We start from the raw sequence: 20,353 nt of genomic DNA on the forward strand, positions 1-20,353 counted from the left end.
ACAGTGTTTCTGATTTTCAGTCTAAATAAATGGTCATAAGTTTCAGAATTAAAGTCATATTGTTACAGGACAATCTCAAGGGGAAATGGGGGTGACCTGGGTGTGAATTCTCACCCACATACTTAAGACTACCAGTAAGACTATGTGAGATGGGGCTACAAGTGTATCCTGAAAGCAGGAAAAGCTAAGACAGCACAAGTCCTAAGTATTCAGTTTTATACCAAGCATGGCTGCCTAAGTCTACCCTCGGTTCCCAGCAACACCTCCTTCAGGAAGTCAAGACTCAGCAAATTCATGGCATGCTGGGAGTTGTAGTCCTTAGTGCCTTAACTGTCTTTGACGTGAAGGTAGGGGAGGTCCATAAAACATCAGTGCTTGGAGTTCACTCAGAACATATTCTCCCTCCAAGAATATGACTTCAAATCATTCTGCACAAAATTAGGAGGTGATGAATATCTTATCAGGAAGAAAGGCAATATCATATTGTCTCTGCTTCTTTACTGTTACTGGCATTCGGAGGGTAGAGAACAAGGATGCTGTAAACATCTTTCAACACACAGGGCACCTCTAAGTAAAGTGATTATACAGCCCTGAAAGTCAATATCATTGAGTTAGAAAAACCTGTTCCATAGGGTAAAAATAGATAATACACATGACAAGTACTATTTTAGGGCTATGATTGAAGTGCTGGGGACTTCAAAGGAAGGAAAGCTGTGTGAAAGTGTGTCGAGAAAAAGCTTTGTGTAAGAAATAATATTAGGACTTGGCCTAGAAGAATAAGCCTGGTTTAGGCAAAGAGGGATGAAAAGGCAGAAGAATATTGTGGGTAGAGATGCAAAATTGAGCCAAATCTAGAAAACTAATCAGCCACAGCACTTTTTCAGTTACCACTTAGGCTGACTATAATTCATAATGACCTACAAATCAAGTTCATTGCATAATTTATATGAGAGGTTATCTTTTTTTTAAATTTTTATGTAGATTTCAAGCTATATATGTGAAACTTTTTAAAAGAAGACACATGCAATCATTTTCTACCAGTGGGAGAAAGCTTTCCAGGTCCCACCTTTTCCATGGTACAGTCAGTGCAGCTACATGCTAACTGCTAATTCTTCCTCTCTTACAAATATTTTCACAACTGGAATTCAAGGAAGATTCTACATAGTTTAAAGCAAACAGACAATCATGGGGCCTCATAACTGTGAAACTCAGAATATGAATTCTTTCAAAGGGTTCTCAGAAAGAAAGAAAGAAAACAAAACAAAACAAAACAATCAGTGAGCAAGTCTGCTTTTCCCTAGTACCCCAGGGCTGTCAGTGTGCTCTTGGAGTCCAACTTTAAAAACTCACCAATTGTGTTACCTTTGCTGTTATATCTTTCAGTTGCATGTTCTTTAAATGGCTCTAATGTTATCTGTATCATAGGATTGTTTTGAAGATGAAACACCATACCATTAGTAGTCTGACATGTAGCATCTCCTCAATTCTTTTTAAAGATTTAGTTATTTATGCATACAGAACTGGGGTATAAACCAGAGGTGCAGGGGCAGTGAGAGGCTTCACCAGAGACAGAGTGGGGAGCAGAAAAGGTAGATCAACGAAGTACACTGCTGAGGGGAGCAGCGGGAGGGTCAGGAGAGGTCTGCTGCACCATGTGGGTCAGGCATGGAACTCATGCTGAAGAGGCTTTAGCTTCTTAGTGCTGTGCTTTAACCCTCTGCGCCACCAGGGTGGTCCCATCTCCTCAATTTTAGTCCTTTTCACTTCCCCTTTTTTTTGGTCTGAAGTCATGATTTTTTTTTTAAACAAGTCCTGTATTTTGGGAAATATTATAAGCAAGATTCAGAGTTTCTGATGGGCAGAGAAGACATTGCAAATGAATTATATGTGAGTAAAATGCTAAGTGCTATGGGCAGATAATAAGGTCCCATTTAATTAACAAATGGAAGAAGTGCAGAGCACTCACTGGGAGCACTGAAGATACTTGTTTTTAATGTTGATGTGGATGACACACATGGCAACTTGTAAAAAGGTCCACCTTTAAGAAAAAGATTGAGAGTGAAAAGGAAGGCATTATGAGCGGATATAGGGTTGAAAGCCTGCAAGATTAATATAGATTAACCAAAAATTCAGTTTCGTGAGTGAATAAAAGACAAATTCTTCCTGGTCATCATTCTGTTCTCTCCTCATTGGAATTATTCTACTTTGCCATTGTCTTTGAACTTGCTCAGGTTCATGACAAATCATGCAGAATTATTAAAATTGTGCATCCAATTAGCATAAATGCTAGATGATATTGATAAACTATGGAAGATAGCTGTATGTCTATAGGTAGATATTACAGCATCTCTATGTAGAATTTGCTATAGGTATCTATCACATATATTCCTTTCATTTTTATTTTTTTTTCCAAATTTCAATAAATAAGGATACTTTTCCTAGGGAGAATTTTCCCTGTAAAGAATTATGTGATTTTTATATTCTAAGAATGGTAGAAATAATATATGATACTTCTACTTATAACCCTTCATGTAAACATTGATTTAAAGGTTCAAGCTCAATTTATTTAAAAAAAAATCAGAAGATATATTTAATTTTCTTTCAGTGGACATCATTCCCTCTGGTATACACATTAGGGCTGAGTGAAACCACATGCTTCTGTTCATATTTGTATTAATAGGAGATGAGATGAATTTTATCATAGTTAAGTTAGAAGAATGAAACTGTCATATATGTCACTTCATGAAACATCTAAATACAATGTCATTGTTAATGTTTTCCACGTCCCTTAATCACCAAGAAGATTAAGTACTAAGTCAAAAGTCTGCAGACTAAACCAAAACAAAATAATATTAAATATTTGATGTCTTGGAAGGTATGGACCAATTCTAATCATTGTGTTTCTTTCATTTTCCCTAGCAATTAAGGAAAAAAGTAGGAATTCCCTAATTTAAGAATCTGTCATGCCCATGAAAATTTTAACATAAAGTTAGTCTCAACATACATAAGTAGAATTTACAATAGCACTACAAGACTAAAAATAGGTAAGATAATCCCTATAAAATGTTACCTATATTGAGCACTAAATCCCAAGCACAATGCAATTGATAGGATTTCAAGGGTATAAACAAGCCTGTCAAATAATTATATTACCCACATTTTCTAAGTGAATAACACAACACATGCTTTACTAAATGATCTATCCTTTGAATATATTAATAATGATTGTATTACAGAAGTTCGAGAGGTTAATGAAATCAATAGCTCACCAAATCTGCATTTTTTTTATTGAAACAGAATACAATGGAATAAGATAGGATAGTATCTTATGGTATTCTACAGAATAGATGAGGTAGGGTAAGATGGGGTGAGGTTGGGTTGGGTGGGATGGGATGGGACAGAGTGGGCTAGGATGGAATGGACTAAATAAAACAGGACAGTGCAACACATATTAAGTTTTGACTGGCAAGCCTATGCTTTCAGTTATGAAAGTAAGATAGAAAGTGAAATATAAAATGGAAGTCTAGAGGGATGGAGGAGAGGGAGAGAGAATAGCGAGGTATGCTGGGACATCAAGATACAAAACCTAAAAATTTTAGACCCACACACCACCCCCCATGTTGCCATTTCATAGTCCAATCAATTAGTATAACTTTTCTGTTTTGAATTTTCCTGGTTGAGATCTAAAAATATTTTAACATCTGGAGTAATGACTCTTTTGCAGCATCACAAATATATACATTGGGTTACATGTGGAAAAATAGTAGGCTAGATAGACTGACACCCTCATCCAAGATGGTTCAGCTAATTAGGGACGTATTTGGGAATGGAACATGAGTACTTCTCTACTGTAGTTATGTTTTTTTTTTTTAATTATTATTAATTTCATCATTTTTCCTCAAAATGTTTGGGATAACATATAAAGCATCAGAAATAGCAGGTTGTAGCCTGTCAGTTCTTTCTGGTTGACTCATATATCTGTAACACCTCTGCCTGTAACACCTGTGCTAGCAGACACAATGATACGTGTCTGTTTGGTAAAATACTGTACCTAGCTATAAGATAGACTTCATATTTTCTTATCTAGATGATAAAAATGATACTTAATCATCAATAATATAGTAAATAACATATTATTAATATGTTTAAAAACTAAAAGATTTTTTCGAGTGAAACATAAAGACCAGTATTGAAAGTTTTCTAAGTTTCCCAATGCTTACTCTATGTGAAGCTCCCATTGTGTGTGTGTGTGTCTGTGTGTGTGTGTACTTACTCTGTGTGAAGATAAAAATAAAAAAGGCTACCAGTAAAAAGTATATCTTCTGTATATATGGGAGGGGCCTTGCATGACTGAGTAGTGACCCCCATGCCTGCAGGAAGCATTTGAGCTAAGATAGGACTTTGGTGGGAAGAAAGGGAAGTTTAGTTAGGGAGGTTACCAGGGAAGGAACAAAAGTTAAATGAATGCAAATTAAGCTCTATTTTCACTGAAAAGAGATAAGGAGATTCCTTGTCCAGGTATATAAGCTTACAGAGGTTTACATGTAAATATTTCTTTCAAAGGCAACTTCCACCCAGACTTCAAGTCCCCTCCCATGATTTTAAGGTTTTGCCAAAAATATATTTCAGGGCTGCCAATTTTTGTTTCCCTACACCTACATTTTATTGATAACTATAGTTGTTTATTTCCTTGGTGCATTTTTAGTTAGCTTTTAAACTGTTTGCGACAGATCACAACTCTATTTATACTCACCTCAGCAGCCTATACCAGAGTATCTGCATTAAGAACATAGAAAATGAAAGATTTCCCAATGAAAATAAAATGGATTTTTAAAATAATAAGCATTATATATACACATAAGTACACATAAACCATATATAATGTGGATGTGGATATATACATGTATATATATTAAGCCTTGGACAGAAGGGACTTGGAATACTCCTAGTAAACATGAGTTGAATGAATGAATCATGGATTCTTTTTGTCATTAAGTAGCTTTGAACAAGGTCAAATACCTTTTAATGATTCAGTCCTCTCATCATAATCTGACTTATCTGTTATTTGAAGGATGGTTCTAACCACTTCTCAGATTCTAGAATGTGCTTGAGATTTCCATGATGAGAGAAGCATTTTCTTAGTCAATACTTAAAGTGCCTTGGCTTATATGTGGTCAAGATACTCCTTATAAATATGAGCTCCTCGACTAAAGTGATTTAAAAGATATTTGAGTGAATTATAGTCCATAAATTTGTCTATTTTCAAGCCAGTCTGGGACATACACAGTTTAAAAGTGCATCTTGCTGCTTTCACATCACCATACAAGAAATAAAGGGGCGATCTTACCATTTTGGAAGTCACATGCAAATGAATCAGACATTAATTTCACAGGAATGTTGGCATCAACATTAATTAATTGCAAAGACATCTAGCAGTTTCTTCATAGAGAGAAATGTAGTGTACACGAGTCCTTCATACAGTGAATTTCAAAGCATAATAATTTTTATAGGAGTGAAATAATTTTACTTTTTCTCTTTTTTCACTTTATATTCTGTACTTAGTAAAAAGTGATAGCCTGCTAAAAACCTGTTATTTAAGTACTTTTTGGTAAACTCTTGGGTGGTTGAGCCTTGTGTCCCTCTCCTGGGATAATTTAGATTGGCAGGTTGGCAAGTAGAGTTTTGCTGCTTTGATGAATATTTTAGAATTTGGCCATTAATTTGTACATATTAAACTCTAAAACACAATTGTTGGACCTAGGACATTACTTTTTGACTTTGTAATTTGCAATACAATCACAGTACTAATAATGTAAATAATATAAGTTGAGAGCTCTAACTCAATTTATTTATTACCTGCCAGTGTCAGGTGCTGGGGCAAAATCACTGAACTACAATCTGATGTAGTCCTCATGACAACTCAGTTTGACACAGTCCATTTTTTTTACAAGAGAAGAAAGTGGGTCTTTCCTAAGGTTAATACTTAGTATCTGATGAATTAAGATTCCTTGAATTTATAATCTAATAAGAGTGGGAATAGAAGGACACACACAGATTTCACACAAAACAGAACAGAATGAGAATTATAAGAAAGGCATATATAATTCTTTAAGATTGTTCATCTTTGTAGTTATTTATTTATGCTGCTATACTCTCAGTGTTCAAGTATTACTTGTATCCAGAAGCCCAGGGATTATTAGAGTTCCTCCAGTAAAGCCATGTGCTGAATACTCACATTCTGTCCAGTGATGGGCTGTATATACAATGGTGTTATCAAAATTCCTGTGGCCTAGTGATGTCACAGCACCTGAACATGTAAGTGTTTTATTCTAGCAGTGGTATCCTGCATCCCATAGTACTGCCTCTCTTAACAACATCATTTCCCCTGGTGCTTGATCTAATCTCATGTTATTTTGTTCATCATGGTTCCTCAGAGAACAAAATTCACTGCCAATGTTAGCACAGTGGAAAAAAAAAAATACCCCAACAACACATTTCTGAGAATGTGTCCCTGTCATTAAGCATATCTGCAATCTACCTATTTTATCCATCACCAGAAGTCCTTTCTATAGTATCCCTAAAAGCCGGTTACAGAACCCTGTTGCTCACCACCTATGACAATACACATGTCTCTACAGGCAAGGCTATCTGCTCCCTGGTCCTGTAGCTGGAGTTGAGCCATTCTCTGTTTTTCTGTATCTACCATCCTGAATTTTGCTTAATAACACCAGTTAAAACTTGGTGATTACCCTTTCTCAATCAGCTAGCCTTTCTTTGAAGTCACTGTCAGGCTCCCTTCCAACTCTATATGCCATGCTTAGAGTTAGCAGTGCATGCTTCTGTGGAGTTAAAACTGTGTAGTTAGGGTCTCTGTGGTTGCACAACGGGTTAGAACACAGCACTGCAAGCAGGCTGCAGCTGCTTCAGTGCAAGTTTGATCCCTGGTCCTGGAGTTGATCTGCATGGCACAGGAGACTTCTCCTGACTAGCCTGCTGCTCCCATCAGCAGTGTACTTTGTCGATCTGCCTGTCCTGCTCCCCTCTCTGTCTCTGGTGAATCCTCTCACCATCCCTGTACCTCTGGCTTGTATATGCATAAGTAAATAAATCTTTTAAAAATAAGTTTCCATTTTAAAAAAATTGCTTATGGGCTCTCTCTGGTGGCACAACGGGTTAAAGCACCACATTATGAAGCTCTCTGATGCCACTACAGTGCCACTTAGATCCCTGCCAGGGAGCTAACCCAGGTGGTGTGGCAGACCTCTTCTGGCCAAGCCCTCAGCAGTGTACTTTGTCAATCTGCCTGTTCTTTTCCCCACTCTGTCTCTGGTGAATCCTCTCACCCACCACATGTCTGGCCTGCACCCCAGTTCTGTAAGCATCAATAAATAAATCTTTGAAAAAAATAACTGCATATAAAAATAAACTGTGTAATCATGTAAAGGATGTAGGACACTGTCCAGCACATCAGATGCACTACACAAATACAAATGATAATGATAGTGATGCTAATAATAACATAATTGCTATTCATTGATTAGACATTACTCATGGAATTATTATTCTCCTGGTGACCACCTTTTGTCTACAGTTATTCAAATATAGAGGCTGGTTTTCCTTCAGTAGTGATTGCCCATAAGACACAATGATTCAGGTTCACTTTGGGTATATCATTAAAGTGAACCCCACCAGTTAAACTCTGATTTGACGATTGACTTAGTTGATAGGAATATTGGCAGCGCCCACTGTTGTATATATAAGCTCTTGGTTCTGCCTTATTGAACAGTTATATTTAAACATCCTTTTTACCAATAAAACCATCACCTGCCTTTCTGATTACACATTAGAAAATTGTACCAATGGTAATACAAAAAAAGAGAAGATGGACATTTATTTAAAGAAATAAACAGAAGTCATTCCCAAGGTACTACCCTATGAGAAAGAATAAGGAATGGAAGATCAATAAATAAAGGTCGTTAAAGCATGGCCAGTCATCACACCAGGTCTTCCGTTCAAAGGCTGAATTTGCCTTTACTTTTTATTTTACAAAGCTTACCAACTCTTTTTGCTTATTAACATAATACAATTGTAATAAAATAAAAAGGTTTCACTACAGACCAGACAAGGCCAGACGGCTGATTAAAAGATGCTAAAATGTGCAGCTTCTTGGAGCCAAGAGTCCCTTTTAAGGTTGGTTTTGAATGACTTGTTCAAGCAGGGAGTGTTCCAGAAGGAAATTCATCTTTGACTGGGGTTAGGTCAAGGGCTGAATTCTCAGGGCTCCAAGTGAAACTTGAGGAGAAATCTCTGAGGCAGAGCCCAGACAGAGCTTCAGAGGGGGGAGGTGAAGATTTACCATCACTCTGGGCTGCTTTACAATTGCAACATTTCTCAGGCAAAGGCTGTACCAAGAGCTAGCCTCTCTTGGTTTGCCTGTGTTGTGGACACTAGAAACCCTGAAGTTCTGATGTCTCAAGCTGGCATAACTGTACCTGGAATACCCTTAGCAACTACTGTCATTTAACTTTCATTTTTCTTGTCTATTGGGTGGGGGTGTTCTAAGATGTGACTCCTAGTCTTGCTGAATTATGAAACATTCAAGTTCCTACATCATCTAGTCCAATCACCTCGTTTTGCAGATCAAGAATCTGAAGCAGAGAGAGGGGAATTTGCCCAGAATTACTCAGCTAGTCAGTGACAGACAACAGTGGAACTAGCGGTAAGTGGTGTGGCCCCTTTCGCTTCTCTTTTCTAATCTATAAAATGTACCTGAAGAATAGGTCTACTGATGGCTTTCAAGTTCCTTCCTATGCTAATATTCTACTTACATGAGTCTTATTAGACTTAACTTCCAATATGAGTTCCATTTTCCAATAACCACAAGATTTTATTGCAAGAAAACATTTATGTGGGTAAATGACAATATCCCAGCATTTTGATACAGGCTGAAGTTCTAGTTACATCTGTTCATTTGCCTAATGTACAGACATCTCTGTATATGCTATACATTTGGATTAAATCTTTTGAAAATGCACTTGGTTTTGAAGATGGTTTATAATTTACTGTATTATATCCTAACACTATAAAACTGAAGTAAATGTTTCTCTATTATTCCTTTATGTTGCTTTACATATTGATGAAAAGTTCAAATTGTGTGAATGAGGAAGGATGCTCAACAAAGTCTGCCTATAGTTTAGAAATGCCCAGGTTGGTTTTAGCTCATTGTAAACTCCATTGCTTGTAAGCAAGCATTGGATTTTTTCCCCTCCCTTTTCTTTAGAAGACACGTTTAGAAAAACTGCTGACAAATCCAGTAAGTAATGGCAGCTTTAAAAGCTTTAATTAACAGTATGCATGTATAGTGTCTCTAGATAGAATAAACTGGGTTATGATACTAGCAATGGCAAAAGTTTCAAGAGTCAGATAGATCCAGTGTTTGAAATTCTTGGCTCCATGGAGTTTTTATTAGAGTCATAGAAGGATCAAATAACTTAATATTACTCTACCCCACCTTTTTTATTTTTTTTGTCTGTTTCTATTAAACTCGTCAGATGCATGCTTTTCCCAATTCTGATTATAAGACACATTAAATGTCCACTCTTATTTGGTAACTACATGACACAGATCATTTTTAAAGTACCTTTTATAATGCAGAGATAATTCTGAGATTGGAGAATGTGCTGGTTATTGGGGAAATGTCTGTACACTATCAGGCATATATATTTTCAGCTATTTATTCTATAGACATTTGACTAATATTGGATGATTGCGTTCACATAGCTATCAACAGGATCAACTGAGATAATATAATCTAAAGCATAATATTATTTTTTGTTTTATGTTAAGTTGAATATCATGTATCTAACAAATACATGGAAGACAGTGAGGTATGTAGAAGGAAGAAGTATGAGAAGGTGCTGGTCTTCAATACTTATAGCAATGGGCATGATGCCATCCACTTAGCAGGTGTATCCAAAAGCCAACTAAGGCTTAGCAAAAAGGAATTCATTTGTTCACAGATTTGTTGGGATGTATGTGTTAAGTGAATACCTTCAACCTCATGCCCCTCTTTTGCCATATAATGAAAGACCTTTCTTCACTTTCTGGTTTTATTATCAAGTGTTGAGAAAGCTCTCTGCTTCTACTGGCTGGGGTTTCTATATGATAAATCACAACATAGGGGTTTATATACAACAGAATTAGCAATAAGCCTGATCTTAACAAGATCTAGGGAACTGACACATTGCATAGGTGTTTGAATTGCTCCTTGTTCCTTTACTAGGTGTTAGATAATAGAAGTATTTGAATCTGGCTTAAGGATTTTAGATGTGTGTTTTCTTCATTCTCTCCTTTCCCTCTGCACATTGTACATTTACATAGACTCAGATCAGTTACTTCCCTACCATAAATAGGAACAGGAAGCACCCATGGGAGATCTTTGCCTCTTTTTTCTTTCATATTGTAGATTTGACTTAGTATACATTTAATAAATACTAGTTTATAAAATTGTGGCATTCACACTTGGAGGGACATGCAGAGCATGAAAGTAGCTCCCTGACATTAGAAGACACTGACATAATAACCAAATGCAAGGTAGTGTGAGCTTATAAAAATATGCTAGATGTAGGAATAACGTACTTAGAAATCTGAAGGGAGTTTTGCTGAGGATGAGGTTCAGAAGACTTTATAAAGGGAGAAATATTGGGAACTTGCTTATTTGCATGTGGAAACCAGGAAACAGCTTTTGCCATATTGTAGATATAAAAATGGAAAGTAAAAGCAAAGAGACATAGGTTAATATGATGTAACTAACACACTGCTGTGATTAAGGTATTATCCTTTTAGCTCAGCAAAAGCCTCGAGCTTGTGGGGATTGCTAGAGGTAAGGAGGCCATGTGACCATAGTATTTTACTTGTTCCTTCTCCTAGTGTCTGATCTCCACTCCACCCTCTGTCCATTGGACACAGGTCAGTTATCTGCATGGAAAAGCTCATCTTTCAATAAATACCTCCCTTTAGCATATGGAGCACAGCATGTCAGTAGGTGCATGAATGAGAGCAGAGAGAAAAATGACTTCAAATTGCCTTAAAAAATGTTCCATATTAACTCATTTACTTCTTAGATGCTCCTCTTTGCAACTCTGGCCCCAGAAGAGTTAGGGATGTAGGTTTCTCTAACTTACGTGAATTTAAATTCCTTTTCAAATGACTGGATACCATGATAGCTTTGGAGAGTTGATTGGCCAAAAGGGAGAAGACACTTAAATCTCTCCTTTTATATGCTGATGCATATCGGCATGAAGATAAAAAGGAAATTATTCTGAATCTCTAGTCTGATTGCTGGTTTCCCTAGCTGTTGCTGTGGCCTGAATAGTGTGGGCCTGGGCTAATACATGGCGTCCCTACAGTCAATGCAGTATGAGACTCAGGTTGAGACAGAAATGACAATAACCAAAGAGCAGTATCCATTATAAAGCAAGGGCAAGTTTGGGGACATAGTCAGGAAGTGAAATTGAAACTGCAAAGCTAATTAGGAATATATCAGGAAATTGTGGGTAGGACAGTGCTTACTTGAGGAAGGCAGTGCTAGGTATCTGTTCCTTGTGTTTGTTCTTTGCACTAGATTTTTAAAAAGATTTATTTATTTATGCATACAAAAATTGGGGTGTAGGCCAGAAGCACAAGGGGGTAAGAGGATTCACCAGAGACAGAGTGGGGAGTAGAACAGGCAAACCTCTGGAGATAGATTGCTGAGGGACGCAGTGGGCAAAACTGGAGAGGTCTGCTGTGAGATATGTGGATTCTGGGGATGGAATTCAAGCTATGGCAGTGATAGTGCTGGGGCTTAATCCCAAGGCCCCCAGAGAGTCCCCCTTCTTGAGCTGTTTAGTGGGTTGACATGTGGTCTGTATATGCTGAATATGCAGAGATTGATCCTTTTTTTTTCTTTTCTTTTTTTAAGATTTATTTATTCACACAGAACTGAGGTACAGACCAGAGTTGCAAGGGTGGTGAGAGGACTCACCAGAGACAGAGCGGGGAGCAGAACAGGCAGCTTGACAAGGCACACTGCTGAGAGGTGCAGGGGGTGGGTCAGGAGAGGTCTGCCACACCATGTGGATCACCTTCACCTCAGAGCAGGTATTGAATTCACACTGAAGCGGCTGAGACCCGCTTATAGTGCGAGTTTCTGAGCCAAAACACCCCTTAAAAATATGACTGTGAAATTGAGGCTACCAAGGGGCAGAATGAGGGGTAGAGAACAAAGAGAGGACTTGGCCACTGGTCTGTGGTGGAGGCTTATGGGTGCTTTGGTGATGGATGTGGTATGGATGGTAACAGACATATAAACAGGTGTGAATGTGTACCCCAAATTCATGGTCGGTGTTGTAAACGGATTTCACCTTAGTGAAACAAAAGTTACTCTCTCTCTTTAGATACCTGTATTGTTTGTGCATGGAAAGACTCCAGAGAGCTGTGTCATTTTCTGGCTTAGCTCCCTCTCAGGTAGGGTTTTAAGGGAACCATCTATATCCACATTATGGCTCTACCTTTTCAACATATGGCTTGCAGATGTGGATTCCAGATGCTATCACAAGGGAAAAGACTGGAGGTGCCTCAGGGGGCTGCTCTCTGCCTCCCGCATAAGCAATATACTTAGATTCTGTTTACAGTTCAATTATCAAAAGTCATCTGGCTCCTTCTAACAATAAAGGTTGTGGTGGGAAGTTGCCAGGGAATATAATCTTCTTTATGGCTGTGAAAGAAAGAATTGAGATACTGGTGAACATTTTTGATGTATTACAAGTTCTGGGGAGAACAAAGATTGAATTTAAAGTTTTCTCCTTCTATGAGAGCTATGCAGTCATTTGAGGAAAACAATAATTACTGGGGAGTATTTAGGGCTATATTACAATTTGGCAGGGCCCATAGCTCCTTAAGCCAGAAACTGCTGTTCTCTTTAGAGAGTTCCTTTTTTTATCTGAAATAATTGACCTGGGATTTAAAAATTCCTTGTATTCACTTGTTTCATGCTGTCTGCTTTGTTTTCCTAAATAGAGGTCAAAAGTATTTAAAAACTAAGCTTGGATCTTGGTACTCACTTCCTTGAGTCAGTACTGTTTCATAGAATGAAAAGAACTTTCTTTGCTCATTCTGAGTCATGAAGGGAAAAACAGAGTGTTCATTCTGTTCTGATTCCCAAAATGAAGTAAAGACTATTTCTTTGTTGGACTTTTGTTCTATATATATGTGTCAGTATTTATGATTGTTCTTATGGTCAAATAGGGAGATAGTTTTCTATCATTAGCCATACAGACAGCAAAACGTATACAAATGGAGAGATCTATACTTTGTGGAAAAAATAAAAGTAAAATATTAAAAATAAGGTCATTCTAATATGTTTAGCTATGAGTATGGAAATTTGTCTAAGAGATCTTATAAGACAATCCAGATATTTCTTTTGTTTTTGGTACTTGAGGTCTGTAAAGCTCTTTCACTTAAAAGTTAATCAGTGAAGAGCTGATTTGTAAGGAAAGGAAAGATAAAACACTATTCTATTTTTGAAAGGTTTTTCTTAGAGTGAAAAAAAAATTCATTTTCTGTGTCTTAACTTATTTGTAACTATGCATTATCCATACACACAAGGATTTTGGCTTTCCCTATCAAGTGTTTTCTTTCAATAACTTATTCCTTGACTTCTACTTTGATCGAATTTAAGTTCTATCTGATAAGACAGCTTTGTTTCAATATTTAAACTTACATATGACTTCTACGTAAATATTTTCAGATAATCAGAAAAGATGCCTTCTGAAATTTTTAAGATAAACTAGAAAAACTAACTCTGAAAAGCATACAAATAAAAATGTTGATAATGACAATATCATGAACATCAATGGTGCATTTGTTGTAATCTAGGTACTAGGCTAAGTATTTTACAAGGCTTTTATTATTACTATTATTATTTAACTGACATAATAATGAGAGGTAGGAACTTTGCGATATGTTAAATCAATTTCCCCATGTTACATGACTAGAAATTATCTGTCTGCTCTATTTGAAATTAGTCAACTCTTACCCGAATATCAGCTATTTGGACAGTTTCTAAATGTATGGATAACCAACTCAACTGAAATATAGCCCCCAAAAATAGTATAAATTTTGTATTTTGTATTTTTGTATGAAAAAAGAAATCTTATTTTTACAAAAGCTGTAGTTGGAATAAACTTCGGAGATAAAGATAAAGCGTTAGGAATATACTCAAGTTTTATTCAGACATATTTAAAGGAAAAGTTCACTCTCTAGTGCAGTGGTTTTCAATTGTAAGCAATTTTGCCTTTCAGGGGACATTTGGAAAAATCTGGAGACATTTTGTTGCCATAAGTAGGAATAGGAGTGCTACTGGCATCTCATAGCTAAAGATTGGTGATGTATTAAGCCTCTTTTAATGTACAGAGTAGTAGGAATGATTGCCCAGAAAAAAAAATTAACAGTTAACAGTGCCAAGGCTGATTTTGTATGAATGTCTCTTTTAATTAGATAGGTGAACTCGTGTAATTAAAACCTTCAGTTCTGGCTCTTCTTCTTGATTTTAAGAGTTCAAAAGCTCTACCCCTTAGGTTAGTTATTTATCAACTGGAAATAATGATAATGCATACTTGGAATGTTGTTTTGAAGAATGCTTGAGACAACATCGACAAAGTAATTGGCTTATTCCCTCACATTTATAGATGATTTTAGCCTCTTTCCTCTCAAAATATCAACTGTCTGGCTCTCTTTATCACTATCTTGTCTTTTGTAAATATCTGCATTTCACTGGTCGATCAATATTATTGAGCATGCTATGTGATGAGCTCTCTAAGGTATATTAGTAACCCAAACAAGGCAATCTGGTCTTGAAGCTTATTGTTTAACAGAGGTAATCATGGAAGACATATCACCATTTAATTCAAATGTGATTGATGCTCTAACCAAGGAGTATCAGTTAGTACATTTACAGACCAAGCCTTTTCACTGGGATATAAGATGACCCTTCACATCTTATACTGATCATTATTAATTGGTCATTAACTAACAGATCTGGAAAGTTACTGGGTGTCAGCAAGGCAAAGAAAACAAACATTACAAGCAAGTATATCAACATATGTAATGGTTATGATTTTGGAGAGGACGTGGCATTAAATAAGGGAAAATTTAAAAGCCTATGTATGGCCAGAGGCTAAAGAAATAATTCCAGGTTTATGGTAGAATAGAAGACTGTAGAAAGAAAAGCAGTGGTACAGTCATTCATGGTCCTTTAAAGCATGTAAAAGATGGACTTTGCCCAGTGGGCAGTGGCAAGATAGTGGAAAGATACAGCTTTCTGTTGATGTGATATTGTCTCATGTAAGAAAAAGAAGTTGAAAAGAATGGAGACAGAAATACTAGTCAGAAAACTACTGAAAAAGTACAGGCAAGATGTGATGAAATAAGTGAATACTGTATCTCTAATAGAAAAAGACCTAAAAATTACCCTATGAGAGCACAGATGATATGAACAGCTTATGAACACAGATCTATAATATTTGGGCTTGAGTGCCTTCTTGCCTTATTCTTGGTTCTATTCCAAAGAATCCCAATTGACGAATAATCAGTTTCCAAAAGAGCTGAAATACAAATGTACAGCAATCATAAAAATGAAATTTCACTTATATAATATTTGAATACTATATATTACTGCATATACTCATCAAGTTTTCCTAACAGTAGTTTATATTTCCATGTCCCTACAAGACACTATTCTAAATTGATATACTTTAATTTATTGGCAATAGGAAATTTGTACCTCAATAAGTCATGATGTGTATCAGGAAATGTCATTTGTGCTGTCTTATAGGTAAAATTGAAACTGAGTAAAAGCGATCTTATAAATTTTTGTTTGTATTATATTAAATAAAAATGTTGAATCATCAGTTTCCATTTTTAATCACTAGCACTTTGATTAAAGAATCTACAAAACCTTAGATATTTAAACAATATATATTACCTATGTCTATCATGTAAAATATGTACCATGGAATTAGGAAATATGAGAATACTGTTATTATAAACTCACATAGTCATATTGTGTAAGACCTGGGATGCTTTATTAAAAATTAGATATTCTATTTTGAACCTCTATAAAACATGGTGTACATGTGGCTACTTCTAAACTACGTGTCTTAAATAACCATGATAATTGTTTCCTCATAGTACTATTAGAATAATTAAATAATATTATTTAAAAAAGTGCTTACTTTAGCACTTTGGTTATTTAATAACTTTTAAATAACCATAGAATTATAATATAATTTGAGTACCACAAATTTACTATTAATTGCCACATGTTAATAATTTGCTGAGTTTATTTACAGAGACAAATGTGTCCACATATAAAAAATACCTGCATTGTTAGCTATTGATAATCACAAAAATCATTCCACAATTGATATGCAAAATGCCATATAGTCTTTGATTCCCTTTTTCTGGTTATATTACCATAAATCAGAAGTTTAATGGTAAGCCCAAGGATATGATTTCACATAAGTTGATTTTCTGGCTCAATTCCTATACTCTGATTTCTCTCGTTTACTCACTCATTCCCTTATTTATTATTTAAACATATTTATCTGATCTCAACTCTGTGCCAACATTACCTGTCATACAGTTTGGTAGGAAACAAACATGAAAGCAAAAATACGAAATAAGATGTTGTGAACAATGTGCAGTACATCAGTACCAGCTGACAGTTGGTTTATTAGTATGTACATATTTGTCTATCATTATACTAGCTACAGACGACTAGGAGTTAAACAGATAAAATTTAAAGTAGCACCTCTTTCTAAATATCTATATTTTATTCATCTTTTGTCTCATCTACCACCTACTTACCAAAGAATTCCAAATTGTTCTCACTGCACCATACCCCAGAAGGTCTATTTTAACAACCTGGAAGTATGTGTAACAGATCTCATAAATTACTTTTACGTCTGTTAAACTTAATATGTCCCTTCCTCTAAGAAAATTTATTTTTCTTCCTATATGCTAATCCTTTTAACATATATCATCACCAATGAGATCATATCAACTCAAGTCTTGGTGTTTCAATCAAATCAGTGAGACTGAAACTGTACCTGGCCATGGGTACTCAAGTGGCCATCTAATCTCCCTCATCTCCTGCCAGTCTTCTTCCTGTCCCTTCTGGGTAGAGGGATACACACAGACACTCACACAAAGACACACACACCCTTATGCCCCAAATTAGTAGGATAAGAAAGTGATTTTCAAGTTGCAAAGCTGCAGCAGCAGTATTGAAGTAAAGTCTCAGAAAATGAAGCCAGTGACTAAAATATTAGTTGTTAATTGCTATGTTACCTCAGTTTTTCATGAGTTGAAAATGGTACTCTTTAACAAAATATAATAATTTTAAGTTCTGTTCTCTATGAATTTAAAACAAGCCCTCATGCAAACTAATTTTTCTCCACTGCCCTAAAAATGGTCTTTAATGTTCCCAAGTTCAGTTCTAACTATGAATCTCACTCATTTTCAAATGCTGACCATGCAGGATGTGATTGGTAGACAACCACTACACTTTGCTTTTATAAAGAAGTGCATTACTCAGTGACAGTCATCCTGGGAAAGAAATGATAAGCATCACAATAATGAAAGTCATCACCAGTGGGCCCCATAGTCTTCATATTCTGTGTGTTTCTGAACTTCACATCTGGTCCACAATCTTCATGGAGCCGTGTAATTCATAAGTGTTAGTGCCAAACTGTTGGGGAAATAGTAGGCCCACAGAAGTAGTGCAACCAGTATCCCCCTGTAGGTACCTTAAAAAAAAGTCAGTGAGGATCTAGGTCCCTCAAAAACTGTTTCTAAGCTCTTAAGGAAAATAGCTCTGGGGCCCTCCCTGGTGATGCAGTGGGTTAAAGTGCAGCACTGTGAAGTTGTCCTCAGCCACTGCAGAATGAATTTGATCCCTTGCCAGGGAGCTGACCACATGGCTCAATGGACCTCTCCTGACGCACCTGCTGCTCCCCTGAGCAGTGTGTTTTAGTCAGTCCACTTGTTCTGCTCCCCACTCTGTCTCTGGTAAATCCTTTTAGCCCTCACATCTCTGGCCTGAACCCCAGCTCTTTTATACATACATACAAACATCTTTAAAAAAGAAAAGAAAAATACCTTGGAAGAAGAAATATATCAGTATTCTTTTTTACTTCTTTCATATTCTTATGTGCTTTTACTTTTATATCCTGGCAAATATTTGGGATAGGATTATTAGTGACTAGATTGAAAGTAGACGTTTAAGTATTCCTTGAAGGTGTAGAGTTTTAAATTGCACAATGCAATGATATAGACGAAAAACTTTGTTGGAAAGGAAGAAAATGAGAAGACAATCATTCCCCAAAGAGGTTATTAAAAACGAAGACTAAATTTTCTTTGAATATTTCTTAAGTAAATAGATTATTACATTCTGAGCTCCCAAGACACCGTTTTATGAAAGAATTGAAACATCCAGTGTACCCAAATATCTCACATCTTTTTTGGCTTTTGCAGCCTCCTGGGGCATGATGGCCTAGTATCATTAGCAAAAGGGGTATCATTGTGTGTGTGTGTGTGTGTGTGTGTGTTGGCTGTAGCTAAAATCAGTTTTGCTGTACAAAATACTAAAGGAAACAGTGACAATGGGACTTACCAATACATTATCATATTACAGAATGGAAGAAGGAAAAACTGGGCCGAAGGAAAAGCTTGTGATTCACAAGTATAAACTTCTCCAATGCAGACAACGAAAATACATTTGAAAAGATTATTTGTGAGCATCACCACACAAGCAAAGGATCATTGTTAGCAGTTGCTTATAATTCATAGTGAAGCACTTCAGGAAAATATTTCTGCTAGTCATTGTGTAGCATTTATTCTGCTTTCGGAAGGCCAGATGAATGTGAGGTTATTTGTATAGCATTGCTTTCAGCACTGAATAGAGGGAGAGTTTATTACCTGTTTACTCCCCTCCCCAGAGAGGGATTTGTTTCACTTTGAAGTAAGATTCTCATAAAAAGACTGCAAGTCACAATGTGCATTGTAGTTTCCTTGGAATGAAGTCCAAACTATATCCCGTTATGCTTTGCCAATTTTTTCTGCAAGCTGCACAAACACGAACACAGATAATGAAAATTCAGCTAGATTTTGTCCTACTGGAATATGGAACACTAGGAAGTTGCTCAGTGAATGTTGGATATTGGTTTCTGATTTACTAGGTGAGTGTCTGATCAGACTTTATTTAGAAGTGATGATTGGTGAAGGTGAGAAAAGGATGAATGTGTAAGGAAACATAATCATGAATGGAAAGAAGACTATTGGGTGGAGTATGAGGACTCTGGAGGCAGAAAGGCCTGGATTTGAATCTTCCCTCATCTTACTACCTATTACTTTCTCAGTCTCACTTTTCTCTTAGGCTAAATAGCAATCATAAATCCATCATGCAGATTCCTATTTGCATTATATGAGGTAATATGCTCTTTACTTTGCAAGCAGCAAGTCAAACCTGCTTTTTCCTATGGTGGTATATCTATGAGAAAAAAAAAGTGAAAAATCATATTCTGTTTCAGGTTTCTTACTTTTCAGATAACCATACTTAGAAGTGTAGAATATTTTCTCTTCTTTTTCCTCTTCCTATGATTGTTGCATTATTTCCTTCTCTTTAGTACCCTTTATTTCTACCATTTATGTAATTCCTGCTCTTCCAAAGGAATAATTGACTTGAGAATTCAGAAGAATGATCCTGCATTCAAATGAGAATTTACACATCTTCTATCATGTTAAGATTTTATATTTCTCTCCACCTACTTCCTCTTCTCCTTCCAGAAAACAAATAAGTGCACACTTAAGTTTAATGATTTTTTGATATGTATGTAAACATTGGGGGGGGTGGGCAGTGGTGTCAGTGGTAAACCATTGAACTCACTCTATGTTGAGCAGCTGGGATTGTAGGGAAAGAGCATAGAGCAAGATGTAAGCTCACCAAAACTCATCAGCATAATCATACTCTTCAAGAGAGCATCACCTGCTTACATAGATTGAAAGAGATAAATATAGGATGTGTTATACAGGGCCTACTAAACCCTTGGGAGGAGAATAAATGATTGATTTACCATTTATTTAAATTATACTCAATTGTAAATCTAACTTCATCTGCCAGAAATCCTTATGGATAAAAATGGCATGCCTCGGGCCCTCCCTGGTGGCGCAGCGGGTTAAAGCACTGCACTGAGAAGCTAAAGCCACTTCCCCATGAGTTCGATTCCTGCCTGCCCCGGAGGTGACCACATGG

At 36.4% G+C, this 20,353-nt stretch overlaps 1 protein-coding gene across 4 annotated transcripts in view; it reads left to right on the forward strand.

Moving 5' to 3' along the window:
* LRRC4C (leucine rich repeat containing 4C) overlaps window positions 1-20,353 on the forward strand; it is a 387,426-nt gene that overhangs the window by 274,514 nt on the left and 92,559 nt on the right. For 2 of the 4 annotated variants that reach the window (XM_012725671.1, XM_012725672.1), the window contains one exon: window positions 8,640-8,719. The exons of the other annotated variants lie outside the window; for them this stretch is intronic. The gene's annotated coding sequence lies outside the window, so the exon portion shown is untranslated. The remainder of the gene's footprint in view (window positions 1-8,639; window positions 8,720-20,353) is intronic. 4 annotated transcript variants of the gene reach the window in all.

Source organism: Condylura cristata, unplaced genomic scaffold (genome assembly GCF_000260355.1).
Source record: "Condylura cristata isolate star-nosed mole 26May11 unplaced genomic scaffold, ConCri1.0 scaffold00015, whole genome shotgun sequence".
In the NCBI taxonomy this organism is placed as follows: domain Eukaryota; kingdom Metazoa; phylum Chordata; class Mammalia; order Eulipotyphla; family Talpidae; genus Condylura; species Condylura cristata.